Source organism: Natrix helvetica (assembly GCF_964273705.1).
Source record: "Natrix helvetica genome assembly, chromosome: 1".
NCBI lineage: Eukaryota > Metazoa > Chordata > Lepidosauria > Squamata > Natricidae > Natrix > Natrix helvetica.
The window spans coordinates 238,290,727-238,310,609 of NC_138548.1; positions in this window are offsets into that span (position 1 = coordinate 238,290,727).

The window sequence follows — 19,883 nt, forward strand, 5'->3', positions numbered from 1 at the left end:
CTACTTGCTGATTGCTTTCCTGTTGATTACATCCATCTCCTTCTTCCTTTATATGTCCCTTTTAACTCACAGCTCATCTAAAGTTTCTTCTGCATCCTCAGTGATATCCCTGCTTTTTATCACTGGACTAGTAGGACATTTTATCTTGTAGTTTAAATTCCCACTCCTGCATTGCCTCTGACCTAAGAATTTTCCTTCATGAAATCCCACCTAGCAGTTATCTAAACTTAACATTGACTTTATTGAAATGTAATGCACATGCTTGGCTGTGTTCCCGTTTCTTTTTCACTAGTAACTAGAACCCTATGATAATGTGACTGCTTTCTCCCTAGGTTCTCCCAGCTTTTACTTCCTCTGCTAGTTCTTCCATAATTATTTGAATTAGATTTAGAACTCCTCTGATTAATTTTTTAACCTTATGAAAAATGAAAGTCAGCAAAGGCACTAAAGAGTTTGTCCAGTGGTGTTGCTGACTGTTGCAGCCCTTGTCCAGGGGTGAAATCCAACAGACTCTGGAGAACTGGTAGCAGAAATGTTGAGTAGTTCGGAGAACTGGCAAATGCCATCTCTGGCTGGCCCCAGAGTGGGGTGGAAATGGAGATTTTGCAGTATCCTCTCCCTGGAATGGGGCGAGAATGAAGATTTTGCAGTATCCTTCCCCTGCCATGCCCACCAATCCACGCCCACCAAACCACACCCACAGAACTGGTAGTAAAAGAAATTGAATTTCACCACCGCCTTTGCCCAATTGGTTTTCCAAGAGATCTCTGTGCAACTGACTGCAACCAACTTACTATAACTAACAATATACAACATTATCAAAATGTTTCTCCTACCTTCTATAAGTTTTGTAATCTCATTTAGAGGTGCATTATTCAAAATTTATGCCTGGTTTGGCAGATTAATAGTACCCACTATTATCTTTCTGTTGCCCCTGATTTGCATTCTTAATCTAATGATCTTGTTTGGCATCTTGGCTGAAAATTAGGAACCATCTCAGATTCCTAGAACATGGAGGGGGGGGGGGAAGAATTGTGATTGCATATGAAGATAATCTAGCTGTGCTCTTCCTTCATATATGTTAAGATGAGAGCCAGATGAGAGTGCACTGGTTAAAGCACTGCATAGGCAGGAAAGGACATGTGTTCTAGTCTGGCCTTAGTTACTCTCTCTCAGCCCTTGGAAGGAGGCAATGGCAAACCATTTCTGAAAAATCTTGCCAAGAAAACTGCAGGGCCAGTCCAGGTTCTTTTTGTTCCCACATTCTATGCACCTGTATGGATCATGTGCTGTAATTTCACCAAATCTTCCCTGTATTACATGCTCATTATTACATGCAGCTTGCACATTTTTTTCTCAGATCTATTTTGCCATGCTTAATATTGCATTATTTCCCGAACGTTCTTCCATTCAGGGTTGACTTTAAATCCCTCTGATCAATTTTATACACCCGTTTCCCAGTTCTGGTGAGCTGCCTTATAGGAGTCTCTCAGTTTAGAAGCACATCCTAACATTTTAAATGCAGGGGTGGGCTTCAAAAATTTTAGCAAGGGGTTCTCTGCCCAGTTGCTGGGTGGGCTTGGCAATGGTGACCGTGACCTAGTTGGCCTCCTGCACCACAGTGGGGGGGGGGGAATTCTTTGTCTTCTCCTGGCTCCGGAGGCCCTCTTTCTGTACTTCCGGTAGGCCAATTTTTCACTCTCCTCGAGCCTCTGCATGCACCATGCATCCAAAAGGGGCCACATAGGAACTTCTGGGAGGGGTGGGAGGGGCGGGGCCAGCCAGGAGTGGGATTGGGGGTTCTCCAAACTGCACAGAATCTTAGCTAGAGGTTCTCCCAAACCCCTAGCAGCCCACCCCTGCTTAAATGTCACAAATGCCCCCCTTCCTTAAAACTCCCCAACCTGATTATTTTAACTTTTTTTTTCAAAACAGCGCTCTGGTTTATACCTCACGCTAAGCACGGATACAGATGATTTGGTTTCTTAGGATGAGTGATCTTAGTTATTATGTTTGGTAAGCAATAGTTATGGCCTAGGGCCGGTGCAAACAGAACTATTACAGCTTACGTAACAAACCATGGTTAACATAATGACTGGCCTAGTATAATGTGTTAATACAGCCAATGAGCAGAGAATTTTGAAGGGTGGGGGAAGGTAGGGAATAAAGCAAGATGATACTCTGATGTAATTTATGTAGGCTGAATTCTACTAGGCTGCAATATTCTGAATCAATTCCTTCTCCATTAGTCCCTATGGTTTTCCTCAGATATTACCTCGTCAGGGGACAGCCATTCCTGGCAGATTCCCTTTTGTGCCAGCTTAATGCCTACTCTTCTTTATAATAAGGTGCACCTGGCAGCTTTTCATACTTCTGTCCCTGGCCTCCTGTCCCCGAACATTTCTGCTCCTCTCCAGTCCGTGTTATTCTGCCACTTTAGAAAAAAGTTCGAATTGCATTTGCTATCCATTTAATAGTGAAGTGCTGGCCTCTCTTGACAGCTTATAAATAGCTTCTTGGAGTCCAATTTTGAGATTTGGAATTTTTGCTGAGGAAAAATAGAAAATAAACAGCGATCTATCTGCAAAACAATCAGAGGTGGCTTGCCTCTTCACTTTCCCTCTCCCCCCTCCAATTCCATTATGTCCTTCAGCATATGCAAGTTCCTTAATATCCCACGGGAAGAGAGTCCATTAAGGCAAAGACTTATATCAATCTCTCCCTTCCAACTTAATTAAGTTTTTATAAACATTCAGCCCTGAATGGAGGGGGGGGGGAACAAGAACGCACAACCCGGTACCAAATTACCAAGGCAAATAGCATCCAAATCAAGTTATTTTCCCTGCCTTGTTTGAGTCCAGTTTTAATTAGGCAGCTGTTGGGACTTGGTGTTGCTAGCATGTAATTGTGTCATTGCCATTCATTAAATGTTTGATGCGGGCTATTGTTGGCTCGCTTCTCAACATTTCCATTTCTTCTGTTTCTCACCAATGACCTAGCCAACTTCGCCTTTCAAATAATTACAGTTTAACAATAGCAGACACTATTTATCTGCTAGAAAGACCCTGGAGCTGCCTCTGCCCTGGTTCAGGAGCAAAACTGTTGTTCTCCGATTCTTGCTGGTAATTTTGATCCTGAGATAGAACAAAAGACCTGATTCCAAATGTGAATTAATCATAGAATTAAATACAAATAGTACTCTTGTAATTAATTATATTTTATCCCCGTAGGTACTTATAACAAAATAGGGATATCTCAAGACTGGAAGAGCATTTGAGATGAACATTATCTAAAGTTGAGAAACTTATGGCTAAACATAAATGGAATTATGTAAAAAACATATAGAGTACCTGAACAATCAGGAAAAGCACATCCTAAGGCTTACCATCTGCTTCATTTTTTTAAAAAAAGATTTCACACAAGTCTAACATAGTCGATGCCTCATTCACTTTGCTCATTTGTTTGACTGTGTTGAGCCATGAGCTCAGCAGCTTGTCAGTTAATTCAATCATTTTGCATTGATTCGACCCAAAATCCAGCTAATCAAAATCTAATTTCAGCTTTGTTATGTAGTAAATGGATTACACTGAGTTCAAATCTTAGTCGCGGTCCGGAGGGACAGGAGTACATGCTGTACACCCACTCTGGTTTTTTATTTATTTTTGTTTGCTCGTTTCCTTCAGAATTAGTCACAAATGCCCATTTCCCAAAACAATTATTTTACAAAATCTGCCTACAAGCTGTTTGCAGTTTGGTGTTCAAAAGAAAACAAAAATCCTCAACCTTTTAAAGTGAAAAACTTAATAGTAGGTGCTATTCGACTCCCTCAAACATTTCACGAGAGTGAAGTGATGCTTCGACCTCTGTTATCCTTCTATCAAACATCACCCCACACATACAGTACATATAGAGCAAGAGCTGTCTTTCTTTTGCAAGCTTCTTTGCCCTTTCAACTAATAAGTTTCCACTGCAGCTTTATTTTCAAAAGAATTTAGGATTTCCACAAGTTCTGTAGAAAAAGAAACACGTTTTCTTGGAGAGTGATTATGATGGCTTCCTCCCCAAATATGTTGGGAACTGTAATTTGGTGACAATGTTAAGACTTCTCAATAAAATACCTAATCCCCCTTGTAAGAGCCACAGCTCTTAGTAAGGCCCACTGTAACCTTTATTCTGCATGCCTTAAAATGGCTAAGACTGCAGTTCTAATGGTTAAGCATGGAAACACGAAATCTGTCTTTGATCTAATTTCCAACATCAAGCTGCATGAGGCATATAGCCTTGGCTTCGAAGAATTCCACGGTAATCCCCCCAAGATAGTGCAACCAGGACAAGAAAAGGAATTTCTAGTGGCAGTTTTACATAATGGTCACCAAGGCCTAAAATGAACAAAATAAGGGGGATGATATTCTGTTAATGGTTCCAGTGAAACTTTCAGTGCAACAGAACAATTCACAGCTGCTAGAGATTCAAACTGGCTCCCCTTTCTTTCTTTATTTCTCACATCTTCGGTGCTAATAGAATAGCAGCTAACAAAGCATAAAACAATAAACACTTCCAAATTAATGGGTAAACAACAATAAAAACTAAAAAGTGACCTGGCAACAGTTGCTCAGACTGTAATTGAAAGCAGTAAGATCAAAGAAAATAAAAATGAAGAGAGAGGGGGGGGGTAGGGAGGGAGGGAGGGAGGGAGGGAGGGAGAGAGAAGAGAACACCTAAAGTAATTCTCACTTGCCATATAAATGTGCATGAAGTCAAGCAAGCAGAATAAAAGTAGAAAAGAGAGAGACTGAAAACAAAGTATTGAAGGTCAAGGAGGTGTTTGGAAACAATAACCAAAGAAAAGAGTTGTGGTGGCAGGGAATTTTATTTGCTCACTTGTTTTTTTTATTTATTATGCATGTGTTTTTGCCACTACAATTGCCTGACTTTGATGGTTTACTAGCAGGAACATAAAGGCAAAGGTAAAGATTCCCCTCACACATATGTGCTAGTCATTCCCAACTCTAGGGGCCGGCGCTCATCTCTGTTTCAAAGCCGAAGAACCAGCGCTGTTCGAAGACGTCTCCATGGTCATGTGGCCAGCATGACTAAACGCTGAAGGTGCACAGAATGCTGTTACCTTCCCACCAAGATGGTCCTTATTTTTCTACATGCTTTCAAACTGCTAGGTTGGCAGAAGCTGGGACAAGTAACAGGAGTTACATGGCACTCGGGATTCGAACTGCCAAACTGCCGACGTTTCGATCGACAAGCTCAGCGTCTTAGCCACTAACCTATTGTGTCCCATATAAGCATACAATAATCAAAAAATCCACTAAGTACCAGCAATTATCACAATGTACATAATAGATACTTACACACACAGTAACAATACTGTAATCATAAATCCACAGTGTCAAATATCACTGAAGGATGGAAATTCATCCACCTACTATCCAGTTGTCTGTTAAAAGCCTTATTTTCTTTCACAAGGAGAAGAACTAAAGAAAAAGATAAAAGGGAGGGGGGGAGATAAAGCCAGGACAATGTGGAAAACAAGAGGGCCTTTATACCTGGATTGCAAAAATCCTGGTGATCATGGATGAGAATAGCCTTAAAAAAAAAAGCAACTCTTTGCTGTCAGGATTTGTTATCCTCTGCAGCCTCCAAATACGTTAATAGCCCTCTTGCATAATACTTCCCTGCGTACAGTAGTGCCCTAGAAAAAAAAGGCCCATGCCCAGCAGAAGAATCTACTACAGACATAAAAGTTATTTATCATTCAGTTCTTTTATCCAGAACAATGAAAGAAAGTTTTGTTTCAGTGAATTTTTTTTTTTTTGCATCAAATGTCTTCAAACCAGCTTCACAAACCATCCTGAAAAGGAGTGGTGGCCATGCAGGGCATGGTACATTGCCTCTGTGGCCTCAAGCTTCTCCCTGAAGAAAATCGCACCCACTTCCATTTGGAAACCTCCATGACCCTTTCCTTTGCAAAAAATAAATGCAAATACTGTGTAATGCTTACAAGGTTTAAATGGTTCCATAGCTATAATGGCCATTTTGTCCCCCACCACAGCAGTAGAAGAAAAAGAAAGAAAGGTCAGGAAGCTCAGGTAACTCTAACCCTTTGTGCAACTGGAGGACACGGTTGACCAATCCTCTAGAATAGGACTTCCATAGCCTGAGCACGGCTAAGAAAAGACCAAATCACATCTACCCCTTTTGTTGTGGCCTGTCAGCCGCTATTCCCTCCAGAGAGAGAGAGAGAGAGAGAGAGAGAGAGAGAGAGAGAGAGAGAGAGAGAGAGAGAGAGAGAGAGAGAGAGAGAGAGAGAGAGAGAGAGAGAGAGAGAGAGAGAGAGAGAGAGAGAGAGAGAGATATCCTGGGCCAACTGTCAGCCCACAGATGGAGAGTCAACAGCCACCAGGAGGTGGCTGATGAGGAACAGGAAGAACAGCTGGGTCCAGTGCCTGACGCACAGATGCGTAGAAGGCAGAGGAGAGGAGAGCAGTGGAAATCTGTGGGCCGATCCTTGGGACAGAAGAGCCACTGCTGCTAGCAAAGCCCCACCCTAGCTCTGGGATAAAAGGCAGAGACAAAGATAAATAGATGTGGCAGACAACTATTCATCTGCTGGACAGACTTGTTAGCTTGGTGTGAGAGAGAAACTTTTTGCTGGGGCTGCTGGAGCTCCTAATAAAGGAATCATTGCTTCAACTACAGAGGGTTTGTCGTGTTTGGGGAGCTGGGTCAGAACACCTTTCTTCCTATTTTTTGAAGGCCCCAGCATACATTGCTGAAGGGCCAAGGAAAAACTAGATCACTGACAGGAAAATTCAGAACACTGGAGAATTCCCTAAAAAGCCCCTCACTCCTTTAGCAAACACTATCTCAGAGGACAAAAATTAAATTATGCCTTCTAAGGATGATCTAAATGAAATAGAGATGTTCATTTGACAGGAGACTGCTTCCAAATGATGTAGACTATGACCATCTAGGACAGGGGTGTCAAACTCGTGGCCAGATGCGTCATGCACTGGCCATGCCCACCTCAGTTTAGCGACAGGGGGGAGTCATGATACGTCACGTGAGAACAACGTGATGCTGTGAGTTTGACAGCCCTGATCTAGGCCCTTCAAGACAATGAACTGAAGTCAGAGACAAGATAAAAAGCAGAGAAGAAGAAGAAAAAGGGCTAAAATGAGATGGATTGTTGCTGTTGTGTTGTGAACCTACTAACGTCTCCTACTACTCATCAAAGGCATATCCAGGGGTGTGTTCCTGCCAGTTCTAACCTCTTCTATAGAAGAGGTTCCACAAATCTATAATGCCATTTAGAACCGGTTCCAGCTCCCTCCCCCCGCCTGTCCGCACATCATCAAGATGAAGAGCGAGAGGAGGAATTCTGGGAGTTGAAGTCCACAAGTCTTAAAGCTGTCAAGTTTGAACACCCCTGGGGTTTTTTTCTAAAGGGTTAGGGGTGCAAGGGTCTTGTAACTTGACAGCTTTAAGACTTGCACACTTCAATGCCAGAGTTCCTGAGCCAACATTACTGGAGGAGGAATTCTGGGAGTTGAAGTCCACAAGTCTTAAAGCTGTCAATTTTGAACACCCCTGGGGTTTTTTTTCCTAAAGGGTAAGGAGTGCCAGGGTCTTGTAACTTGACAGCTTTAAGACTTGCACACTTCAATGCCAGACTTCCTGAGCCAACATGACTGGAGAAGGACTTCTGGGAGTTGACATCCACAAGTCTTAAAGCTGTCAGGTTTGAACACCCCTGGGGTTTTTTTTCCCTAAAGGGTTAGGGGTATAAGGGTCTTGTAACTGGACAGTTTTAAGAGTTGTGTGCTTCAAATGCCAGAGTTTCTGAGCCAACATTTTGGTTGCTAAACAAGAGCGTTGTTAAGTGAGTTTCACCACATTTTACAAGTTGGCCACACCTTAAGCATAACCTTGGTGGTCTGTAAAGCAGTGATGGGTTCCTACCGGTTTGGACGAACCAGTAGTGGTTTGGCGGCCTGGGTCGCTGGACCCAGCAGTGACCTAGGCCTGCCACACCCCCAAACCAGTTCTCCGGGTTGCGCCATAGGTACCACCATCTTGTTTTTTGGTTCTGCGCATGTGCACAACAATTTTAATTTTACTGCGCATGTACGCGCAGCACACACACACACAGCATTCACACGATCGAAACAGCAGTAGTGCCTGATGACTGCCTGACTGTCAGATGACTGATAGCCAAATGACTGTCCTTCATTGTTAACATATCTGTATGCTATTAAAGGGCATGACTTGTCTTTTCTGGAGATCTCTATCTGGTAATAAAAGTGCAGGACTAATCTGGGCTACCTCATCCATAACATTGGCAATCTTATCCGAAGTAAGTGAATTTTTAGCGTGCTTATTCAAAAATAAGTCTCTCTAACTTCATGGCAGTTTTACAGTTGCTATGTAAAGTATCTTTACTATTATAAACATAGTAATAGTGTCTTCACTATTGTAAGCATCCAGGAGAGTTCTATAGAAGTCTACTTAGAAGTATACCTCACTGGGTTCAGTGGGACTTATTCCAGGTGAACAGGTAAAGCAGAGGTCTTCAAACTTTAAGCCAGCTAAGCTGGCTGGAGAATTCTGGGAGTTGAAGCCCACAAGTCTTAAAGTTGCCAAGTTTGGGGACCCCTGAGATAAAGAGTTGCAATCGTTCCTGCACAATTGAAAACTACAGTAAATTACTGCACCATTTGGAATCTGTCTAAGATAGAGACCAATACATTTATGGAGAGTGTATTCAGACTATAAAACAGAAATAATGGCTTTTTCATAAGACATAATTTGCAGAGTCATCTATTGATGTATATATCGTTTTCATTTGATAGTTGTGATAGAAGACGAGAATCTCACTCTTAAAATAACAGGCAGATCTAGAATTTAAAAAACCCCTAAAGGCTCAGAGGTATTCTAGTCATTTATGCAGCTGATCATCCTACCCACTGTTTCCAGGCCCATCCTCTGCCTTCTTGACAGATTCCTAATTAATAGGTGCCAGTGGAAGAAAATGCATCCAATTTATCAAATTCTCGAATTCCAGTGATTCCCCCATGGGATGATATGGGTTAAAGAAGTTCTGATTTTCAACACTTTTGTGCCATGACCACTTCTCATATTGGTTGTATGGGGATTGGGTGACCTCCCAATGTAATCAACAGTAACAGTAACAATAATAATATGTTGGCAGTAGGTTAGACAAACCCTTTTGATTGTCTGCACAGGAATCATTCTACAGGCATTTTCAGTACTAGAACTCCTAGGACAGTTGAAGACTATAATTAAAATGTGTTGAGAGAAAATGTGCTTAGGGAGATTTGGAAATAACTACGGTAAGTCACCAAATATTGGATCAAGTAGTTGCCTGGCATAAATGTTGGTTTTAAGATAATGATTAACAATAAAAATTGTAACTAAAGCTGTAGCTATTGGCAAAAATATTAGAGAAGTAATGACTTGTTTATTCAGGTTGACTGTTAAAGGGTGATATAAAATGGTTTGTGTTAATTCACCAAGGTAACTCATCTGCCACTTCTTTACTTTGCATTCATTCTGCTACTCAGCTCTACTGTTCTTTGATGACGCGCTTTCTGGCGAGCATTCATTAAATGATGCTCAGTGTACCTTTTGTCTGGAGAGATAGAGAAACACAGGTGACCCTTCATGGGATCTGTGGACCAATAGGAAGCAAAGGTAATCCCAAAGTACCAAGTGCCTCAGGGCTAATTGCAACTCTCCAGATGTTATTTCCAAATGATACTTCAATCAATCAATCAATCAATCAATCAATCAATCAATCAGAATAGGAAGCGGTCTTGGAGGTCTTCTAGCAGGAGACCCTATACCTATCTTCAAGCTGGAGACCCTATACCCTTGGTGGTGAACCTATGGTGTGCGTGCCCACATAGAAGCCTCTGCATACCACCTCTCTGTGGGCATGCGCACCATTGCCCCAGCCCAGCTCCATGGTGTTTCTCCATCATGTTTCTCGGCGTCATTTTCAGGACTAAAAAAAATGCACGAAACAGCATTCCGCCTTTGTTGTGGTGCATTTGCTATTGCTGCCTCCATAGCCTTGTGCAGCACAGTGAAATTTAGCGTGCTTCCTATCCTCTTCCTGGAGCCCATTACGAAGCAGAGCCACAATGAATCCCTGCTCGCTCTCACCTTCCGGATGTCAATTGCTTTTCCTGCAGAGCTGCCTGTGTTGGGATGTCCCACCTCCCGGTCGGCCAGCTGAGCTTCAGCTCTTTGTTGACCAACTGAGCATGGGTTTGTTGCTCCTGTGCTCCTCGGCCACCAGACGTCAGATTCCCACCACCCATCACCAGTTCAGGGGTTCCTTCCCCCTCAGGTGGGGAAAGAGAGAGAGAGAGTGAGTGAACTCTATGTTGTTTATCATTATTTTCGGTAGTAAAACCACTATTATTCTGGTTAAATTTCCATGTTGGCACTTTGCAATAAATAAGTGGGTTTTGGGTTGCAGTTTGGGCACTCGGTCTCCGAAAGGTTCGCCATCACTGTCCTATGCCATTTCAGACAAGTAGTTGTCCAGTCACTTCTTGAAAACCTCCAATGATGAAGCACCCACAACTTCTGGAGGGAAGCTGTTCCACTGGTTAATTGTCCTCATTGTTAGGAAATTTCTCTTTAAATCCAGGTTGCTTCTCTCCTTGATTAGTTTCCATCCATTGTTTCTTGTCTTGCCTTCTGGAATTTGTCTTGTCTTATGAAAAATTGCCTTGCAATTTCGGTGCCTGCCTGCAATTTAAAAACAATTTTTACAATGATTGTTTAGTGAATACCACACTCATTAAGCAAATGCAGCTTCCCAAATGGGCGGGTTTTTTTGATGGAAAATGGCAAAATGTTGCAAATCGTGATCACATTACTATGGGATGCTGCATCCAGCACATTTAGACCGCACTCCTAAATGTGACCCAGTTGCCAAGAGCCTGAATGGCAAATCACCTGACAACAGGCATGGCGCAATGATTGAAAGTGTGAGTGCAGGAAATCAGTCATTTTTTTTTTCCCAAGGCAAGAGTCACTAAACGAATGGTCAGAAATCAAGGACTACTTGTATGGGATGAGGGAAACTATGTTATGCAATTTTGGAGGAGGAAAACCGTATTATGTTTGTAACTGCTATAAAGAGAATTGGACGTATTTCCTTTTTTTGATTTATATCACGTTTTCTTTTAAGAAACGTCTTTTTTCAAGCCTGGTTCCATTTCAGCTGTGAAATCAAACTTCTGTAATGGAATGGCTGGATGTCTAGAAGTGTTCATGCCAAGCAATAGCATTTGGGAGGAAACCTGACAAATTTCAAAAGGAAGTATATAGAAAAAAATCAAACCAATTTCTTTTAAATTCTTATAAGTCTTTATAACTTTGTTGTTTGGAGAGAACATTAAATGACATTTGCAAGCAAATTACAGTATTGTGATCCTCCCCCAAAGCTACAATTGTTGCATCCTCGTGAACCATGTCTTGTGATTAAATCCAGATTTCTTTCTTTTTCTTTTTATCCCAAGGCTTTGTAAGGGGATGAAAATGAAAGGCAGAGAATTGTTATGATTTCTGCAGGCATTTTCTACCTTTTCACAGTTCCCTGATACGCTAAATCACACACAATGCTTCCCAACAATTCTACAATTGGGTTGTTTCGTAGCTGTAAAATCAGCCCGATTCGTCCCAAGATTCAGTCGAACGTGTTGCATACCTGTAATATACATTTTGGTTCCGTCCTGTCCTATCCTGTCCTGTCCTATCCTGCCGTGCCCTGTCCTACCCATTCCTTTTTCATGTATTCTCATTGCATTTCAACCCCATGGCAATTTGATTGCTTCTATTCCATTTTTTTTTCATACAATGAAAGAGCTTTAAAACAGATTTTTTTTATATGGACCTGCTCATTAAGCCCCTAAAAAACATAGACTAAGGCCTTTCCCACACTCTCCACATGTAGTATACATATCAGTGGTGGGTTTCAAAAACGTTTAGATTAGAACCTCTTCTGTAGGTGTGGCCTACTTTGTGTGAGTGGCTTGCTGGCCATGTGACCAGATGGGAGTGGCTTGCCAGCCATGTGACTGTGTGGGCGTGGCCAACTTGTAAAATGTGGCGAAACTCACTTAACAATGCTCTTGCTTAGCAACCAAAATGTTGGCTCAGAAACTCTGGCATTTGAAGCACGCAAGTCTTAAAGCTGTCAAGTTACAAGACCCTTGCACCCCTAACCCTTTAGAAAAAAAACTCCAGGGGTGTTCAAACTTGACAGCTTTAAGACTTGTGGACTTCAACTCCCAGAATTCCTCCTCCAGTCATGTTGGCTCAGTAACTCTGACATTGAAGTGTGCAAGTCTTAAAGCTGTCAAGTCACAAGACACTTGTACCCCTAACCCTATAGAAAAAAAACTCCAGGGGTGTTCAAACTTGACAGCTTTAAGACTTGTGGACTTCAACTCCCAGAATTCCTCCTCTCGCTCTTCATCTTGATGATGTGCGGACAGGCGGGGGAAGGGAGCTGGAACCGGTTCTAAATGGCACTGTAGATTTGTGGAACCTCTTCTATAGAAGAGGTTAGAACTGGCAGGAACCCACCCCTGATACATATACATACACACAAAATACGCACACACACACACACACACATGGACAGGTCCTTGCTTAACAACCAAGTACTTAGTCTCCATTTGAAATTACAGCAGACCTCCCCAAAGCTACTTACAACCCATTTTCAAAGTTCTGATGGATTCACACATACACACACACACCATAATCACATGATTTCATTTTGGGCCCTTGGCAACTGGCTCATCTTTATGACTGTCCCATGACTACGATTTTTGGCATTTTTTGCTAGGTTTCAGCATTTATTTCTCACAGCACCCATTGGGGAAAATAGGGTTGCTTAATGACTGCCATGTCCATTAATGAACACAGCAAAAAAAGGTTGTAAAATTGTGAGCGGTCACATGGCAACTTAACAGTTGCCATGACTCACAATCATAATTTCTGATTTGGTCATAGGTAAAGGACAACCTATACACACAGAGAAAGACACTTAAATAAGAGCACTTGAAAAGTTTTCCCATAGTTTTCGGTTAGTTCAAGTCAAATGAAAGCCAAAGCCTTTTTAACATGTGGCTGGTGTTATAGCCACATGTTAAATTAGGGATTTTCCTTATCAGTTGAACTACTAATATGGGGAAGGAAATCATGGAAATAAAAAATGCCTGGCACAAATAAATATGGACACCTCACAACCAGAGATGGTATTCAGCCGGTTCTCTCCAGTTCAGACGAACCGGTAGCGGCAGCGGAGGGAGGCTCTGCCCACCCACCCTGAAGTAATGTGCGAGCAGTGCGCATGGGCAGAAGGCGGTGCGCATGCACAGATGTGGCAGGTGCACTCACATTTACGAAACGGTAGGGAAGGTAAGTGAATCCCACTGCTGCTCTCAACTCCCTGAGTATGTAGGCAAACATTGCAAACATTGATTGGCAGCCTTACATCTCTAAATAATAATCTTACAACAGGTCTAGAGCAAAAGTAGCTCCTCCCCTTTTTCTCTTGGGGAAAGAAAATTCTGGTCCTTGCTAATTCAGAGGGAGAATGGCAGGAAAAGGAGTGGGGAAACCTGCGCCAAGAATACCAGGTGTATTTTCTGGCTTCCCTTGTGAGCACATCCTACCCAACCATAAGATTAGCATTGTTTACCCCTTTCTCTTAATTTCTCTAATTAAACCCAACATGCATATGTATATGCCGGAGATGTCTTCCAACTTGCTGGTTAGAAAAATCTGCCCACGGACTGTTAAAAATAAAAAGGAAGGGTTGGTTTTATTAGACATATTAAGCATATGCTTGATATCATTTTTTCCCATTAAAAAAAAATTCCTGAAAAAAACTTCATGTAGACAGGATTGTGCTTTTATTCTCTTTCACTGTTTAAAAAAAAATGTTCGGTATTGATGTATATATTGTAATATAAATTGTAAGATGGGTGTGTTTTCTGATTTAGAGGGAAGGGTTAGCATTGATAGCAGATCCTTCCTTCCTTCCTTCCTTCCTTCCTTCCTTCCTTCCTTCCTTCCTTCCTTCCTTCCTTCCTTCATCTAATACAAAGGTTCCTAATCCCTGGTCCATGGTCCAGTACTGGTCCGCAGCATGACATAAACCAAGCCACGGAAACAAGCAAAGCCCCCTCCATGGGATGCAAGAAGCACACGAAACCACGCCCCCTTTAGTCCACGGAAAAGCATCTCTCCACAGAACCTGTCCCTGGTGCCCAAAAGGTTGGAGGCCACTGCTCTAATGTAACAATGTTTGATTGATGGGTTTTGGTGTACTCTTCAGTTGGGACACATTAATATTCTTAGGGGCTGCCCATATTTTGAAGAAGTGGTTTGGCTGCTTGAAGACTTTCATCAAACTCAGGCAGCTTTAGGAATGTAATGCATTAAAGCCACAGGATCTTTTTTTTTTCAGGCTCAAGTGTGCTTTAATGAGTAGCAGAGGTGGCTGTGCTCACCAGGATCCAAATCTTATCTTCCAAAACATTTTTAAGGCATGCACATACTGTATATATTATGAATTAAAGATGATTATAATGAAGAATATGTTACAGCCATTGGTTTGAAATGGTTCAGGGTCTCTTGCTTTAGCAGGGGGTTGGACTAGAAGACCTCCAAGGTCCCTTCCAACACTTTTACTCTATTAAGTGTCATGTAACTGCCTGTGTTCACATGTATTTTGGGGACATTTTCATCTTCATTACAAATAATAAAAAAGAAAATAAAAGTCCATCTTTCTCATGCAACCAATTCACAATCACTGGAATATGTTTTTTATTACCAGTGATTAGAGAACTACATTATTTGTGATTGCTCCCCTATATCATGAATGTAAGGTAAAGGTAAAGATTTTCCCCGCACATGCGTGCTAGTCATTTCCAGCTCTAGGGCGCAGTGCTCATCTGCATTTCAAAGCTGAAGAGCCAGCACTGTCCGAAGACATCTCCGTGGTCATGTGGCCGGCATGACTCAATGCCAAAGGTGCATGGAGCACTGTTACCTTCCCATCAAAGTGGTCCCTATTGTTCTACTTACTTTTTGTACGTGCTTTCAAATTGCTAGGTTGGCAGAAGCTGGGACAAGTAACAGGAGCTCACTCCGCTACAAGGCGCTAGGGATTCGAACCGTTGCTGACTTTCTGATCAGCAAGCTCAGTGTCTCAGCCACCGAGCTACCGTGTCCCTTACATCATGAATGTAGCCAGCACCAAACAGCCAAGAATAACATCATGAACTGCCATACAGTGTTTCTTAAAGGCTTTGAGTTATATGACATCTCCATGGGACAATCCCTTAAATGAGGGATTGGTTAGAGCAGTGTTTCTCAAATTTGGCAACTCTAAGGCATGTGGACTTCAACTCCCAGAATTCCCCAGCCAGCTGGGCTGGCTGGGGAATTCTGGGAGTTGAAGTCCACATGCCTTAGAGTTGCCAAATTTGAGAAACACTGGGTTAGAGCAATAGAATCTTTCTGGCCATTAATTCAATTGTCTCACTTTGATCATTCTGCCTTACCTAATCCAACCACAACGTAATGGCTTGTGTTGCTTTGCTGTTGTCACAGCTCTTGAACTTCTCTTTAATTTTTTTATTTATTTAGTCTGTCAAACATGTAAAAAAAATAACAAGTGTAAGTATAAATATAAATAGGAACACAATACATGGGTACGAATAAATGGAGACAGTAGGACAGGGACGTTACAGACCTCTTAGGAATGGGGTGAGGTCGACAGTAGACAATCTAAGGTTAAAGTTATGAGGGTTTGGGGATGTAACAACAGAGTCAGGTAATGCATTCCAGGCATTGACCACTTTGTTGCTGAAGTCGTGTTTTCTGCAATCAAGTGTGGTACGGTTTACCTTAAGTTTGTATCTATTGTTTGCTCGATTATTATCGTGGTTGAAGCTGAAATAGTCATTGACTTGTAGCAGATAATTTTGTGTACTATGCTTACGTCGGAATATAGGAGGCATAGTTCTAGATTGTCCAAGCCCAACATTTCAAGCCTGGTGGCATAAGGGATTCTGTTGCGTGCAGAGGAGTGATATTTTATTGAATTGAATAAATATTGTCCCCATATTTATTCAACTCATTTTCATGTCTCCTCCTAGAATTCCATTTTAGATTTGATCTGAACTTCACTGCAATAGTTCCCCCTCCTTTTCTTTTGCTTCTTTTTTTCTGAACATTTGTGCTACTCAACCCACACAGCCTCAGATCTTTCAACGAGGTTTCATAATGTCGGAGGCTTGTGAGTTTCCTATGCACTCTCCGGATATTGTTCGGACAGATGATTAATGATTTTAATGGGCACTTTTGACCCAGTGACAGCTTCTACAGAAGTATCCACTATTTCTAATTTTCTACTTTGCTTCAAAAGCGGTGATTTGAGAGAAATGTCCTCTTCAGGAGGTCTAGCACAGGACAATGTAGGCCACTTAGCCCAGCTCTTGAAGGCAATTCTTTTTACAGCCGACACAAATGACAGTGTGAACTAAGATGTACAGATGCAGGAACTCAGGTTTTTGTGACTGGAAGGAAAAAAAAGCCTCGTGCAGAAGATCCACCTTTAAAAGACAGACGTATGATTTACCCCCATGCAGGGATGTGTTTATCAGCTGAATAAAACAGGTTAAGTATTCTCTGCATGTTTGCTTCTTCCACTTGATAAAAGGAATAATGGATATATTTGGCTGTTTCGTCTATCTCCAGGAATGTAAGAGAGGGGGGGGGGAGTTTCTTTGCATTATCCAGGGAATCTAATCATGCTTTTTTTGCTACTGTCTCTATTTCATCCCTGGGGAAAGCACCAGTTTTTCAGGCTTTGTTAAAAAAAAAAAAAAACAATTTCCCATTGCTCAAGATTCAGTCGGTGAATTTGTCAGTTCCTTTCTCCCCCCCTCCTATCTTTTTTTTATTACATTTGAGCAAATTCTTTACTGACAACAGAATGCTGTGCATTCTGCCCCTGAGAACGAAGATACTGTATCTATCTACCTAAGCTCAACTATTTCTATTAATTCCTCTCCCCTCCCTTCCCCTTCCGTTCCGTTCCTGTAGGGAGGTGTTTCTTGTTCATAATTTTCAGCTGATATCCAATTATTACCAGAGATTTACCCCTCCCAATTTGTGGGTATAGATTCTCCTTCTGCATCGCCCGTTTAAGATATTTGTCAGTAGCCTCCACAACAAGGGTGTCAAACTCAAGGCCCGGAGCTGAATCCGCCCCGTGGGGTGCTTAGATCTGGCCTGCAGAGCTGCCCTGGAAACAACAAATGACTGGCCCGCAATACCTCTGCCAGCGAAAAGGGAGCTTGGGAGGGCTGCGTGCCACCTTCCCAAGCTCTGTTTTTGCTGGCAGAGGGTTACAGGAGGCCATCACAGCCGAAAACGGAGCTTGGGGGCCCGTTTTCACAGGCAGAGAGCTTGGGCTATCACAGGTGCTGCAACACAAGTAATGCCAAGCTGGCCACACCCACTCTGGCCATTCTCACCTGGCCTCCCAATATCAAACACAACCCTGATGTGGCTCTCAATGAAATTGAGTTTGAGACCCCTGCTCTACAATATTATTTCACTTTTCTTGCTGTCTTTAAGGCAGAGGTGGGAGGGGATAGTTAGGTATAAATTCTGCCATAGAGATGCAGCAGATTGCACTGCTGGTCCAAAATTTTGTTGAGGAAGAGTTGAGGAAGCAACGTTATGGTTTTGTTAACTTTGCTTTTTCCTGTAGCTATAAAATCATTTCTGGGTCAATTTGTGAATTTGGCCAGCATAAACAGCAGCAGCAGCAGCAGCAGCAATGACAACAGCTTGGAGCATAATATAGATTTTCATCTGTATTTTTTTTCCAAATGAACTTATTTATCTCATGGGTACATTTTCTGAAAATAATGTTTGGGTAGTTTAACACGTTTATGTGCATTCTTTTCCTTAACATATGGGCTTTGTGTGTTTCTCCTTGATACATTAATGCATTAGTGCATTATATTACAAACTTGTACAAAGTGCAGATTTCAAGATACTATGAAGGTGCTTTCTATAGGTTTGGGCAACATGAACTGAAAAAAATTACTTAAGAATTTGGCACCAATATATTTTTGACTCCCACTTAGTCCTTAGGCCAGATGCCTCTATCAATCCTACCAGAGATGCGTTGCTGCTGGTTCGGCCCGGTTTGGCCGAACTGGTAGTGGCCTGGAGCAACTGAGAATGAACCGGTACAGTGGCTCTTTTGGCCCACCCACCCGCCCGCACTGTATACCTGTTTTTATGGCTAAGGTGACCAACTTTTCTACAATGAAAAGGAGGACAAATAAATTGGAAAAAATATATCGTAAATAAAAGAAATATTTTATTCATTGCAATAATAATACACTAAAATATGATATATGCATAATAAAACATTAGTAACATTTTATATTGTAATTATGCTTACATGCCTGTTAATTATTATTTAAATGAGTACTTTTCCATTGAATTAATATTTTTGTCAATGTATCATCTTCTAACAATATATTGGAAATATCTGAACAAGAAATATCCTTCATATTGAATTTTACAGCAAGTGCTGCAGCTAGAGTATCAACATTCAATCTCGATTTCTCACTTGTCCAAAAATCATTGGCAATTGAAAAAACTCTTTCAACTGCTGCATTAGTTCCAGGGCAGCACAACGTAAATTGAACAAGTATAAATAAATTTTCACATGGAATATGTTCATTTTTGAAATGGCTGAAAATATCCACCCATCTTTTATCAATTTCAACATATTGATTTTCCCATTGTATTAATTTTTCAGAACTTAAATATACATTCAGTCTTCTAATTTCTTCAAAGAGACAATTGTCGTCTATTTTAATGTCTGGCATTTCTTTAGATAAAAACTCAACACAAGATTCAATATCTGTCCAATATACTTGTGATGAAGTAAAAAAACACTGTTGAAAACTGTTATTTCCGGTGATATTTGTTTCAGACCGTTCTTCGATATATTGAAAACATGTTTGGTAAAAATTCTGCACTTCTTTGATAAACTTTTCCGTTATGCCCGGATTTGATTCCTCTAAGTCTGACAATTTTCTTTTTATAATTAAAGGAAGAAATTTATCTTCAAATCGAGATTTATTTTGAAGGATAAAGTCATTCAAAATAAGACAAATTTCTGTAGCTGAAATGTGTTCACCTTCAATCTTTTGAATCGCTTTGTGAAAAATAGATGCTTGACTATGTACAAAATACATTAATATCTCAGATATTTCATTATTGAAAAATGATTCCAGGATTTTAGGACATTTGTCTAAACTTAAAAAATATGAACGGAGAGGCTCAAATAATTGTAGAACACGCTCTACAGCAGGTGTTAGAGCAAGCCATCTAACTTTTGAATATCCTAAAAGTTTTTTGCATTCAACATTCGCTTCTTCACAAAATTGTTTTAAAGTAGCCACACGAACGGTAAAACGACTAAAATACAAATAAATCGTAGTTATAATTACTTCTACATCAATTGGCATGGCACATGACGCCGTGTTGATTGCATTTGACAAAATATGTACATTACAACCTATTCCTAGTATTTTCTTTTGGAGTAAATGTTGTAATTTTACATACACATTATTCACCCCTTTGCGTCTTCGCCCACCAAAATTTGTGTTTGTATTATCAGCTGTTAGTGCAACAACTTTGGATTTCAAATTGTTTTCATTTATTACTCTGTATAGATGGTTTGACAAAATTTCAGCAGTTTCACCCTCAATGGATTCTAA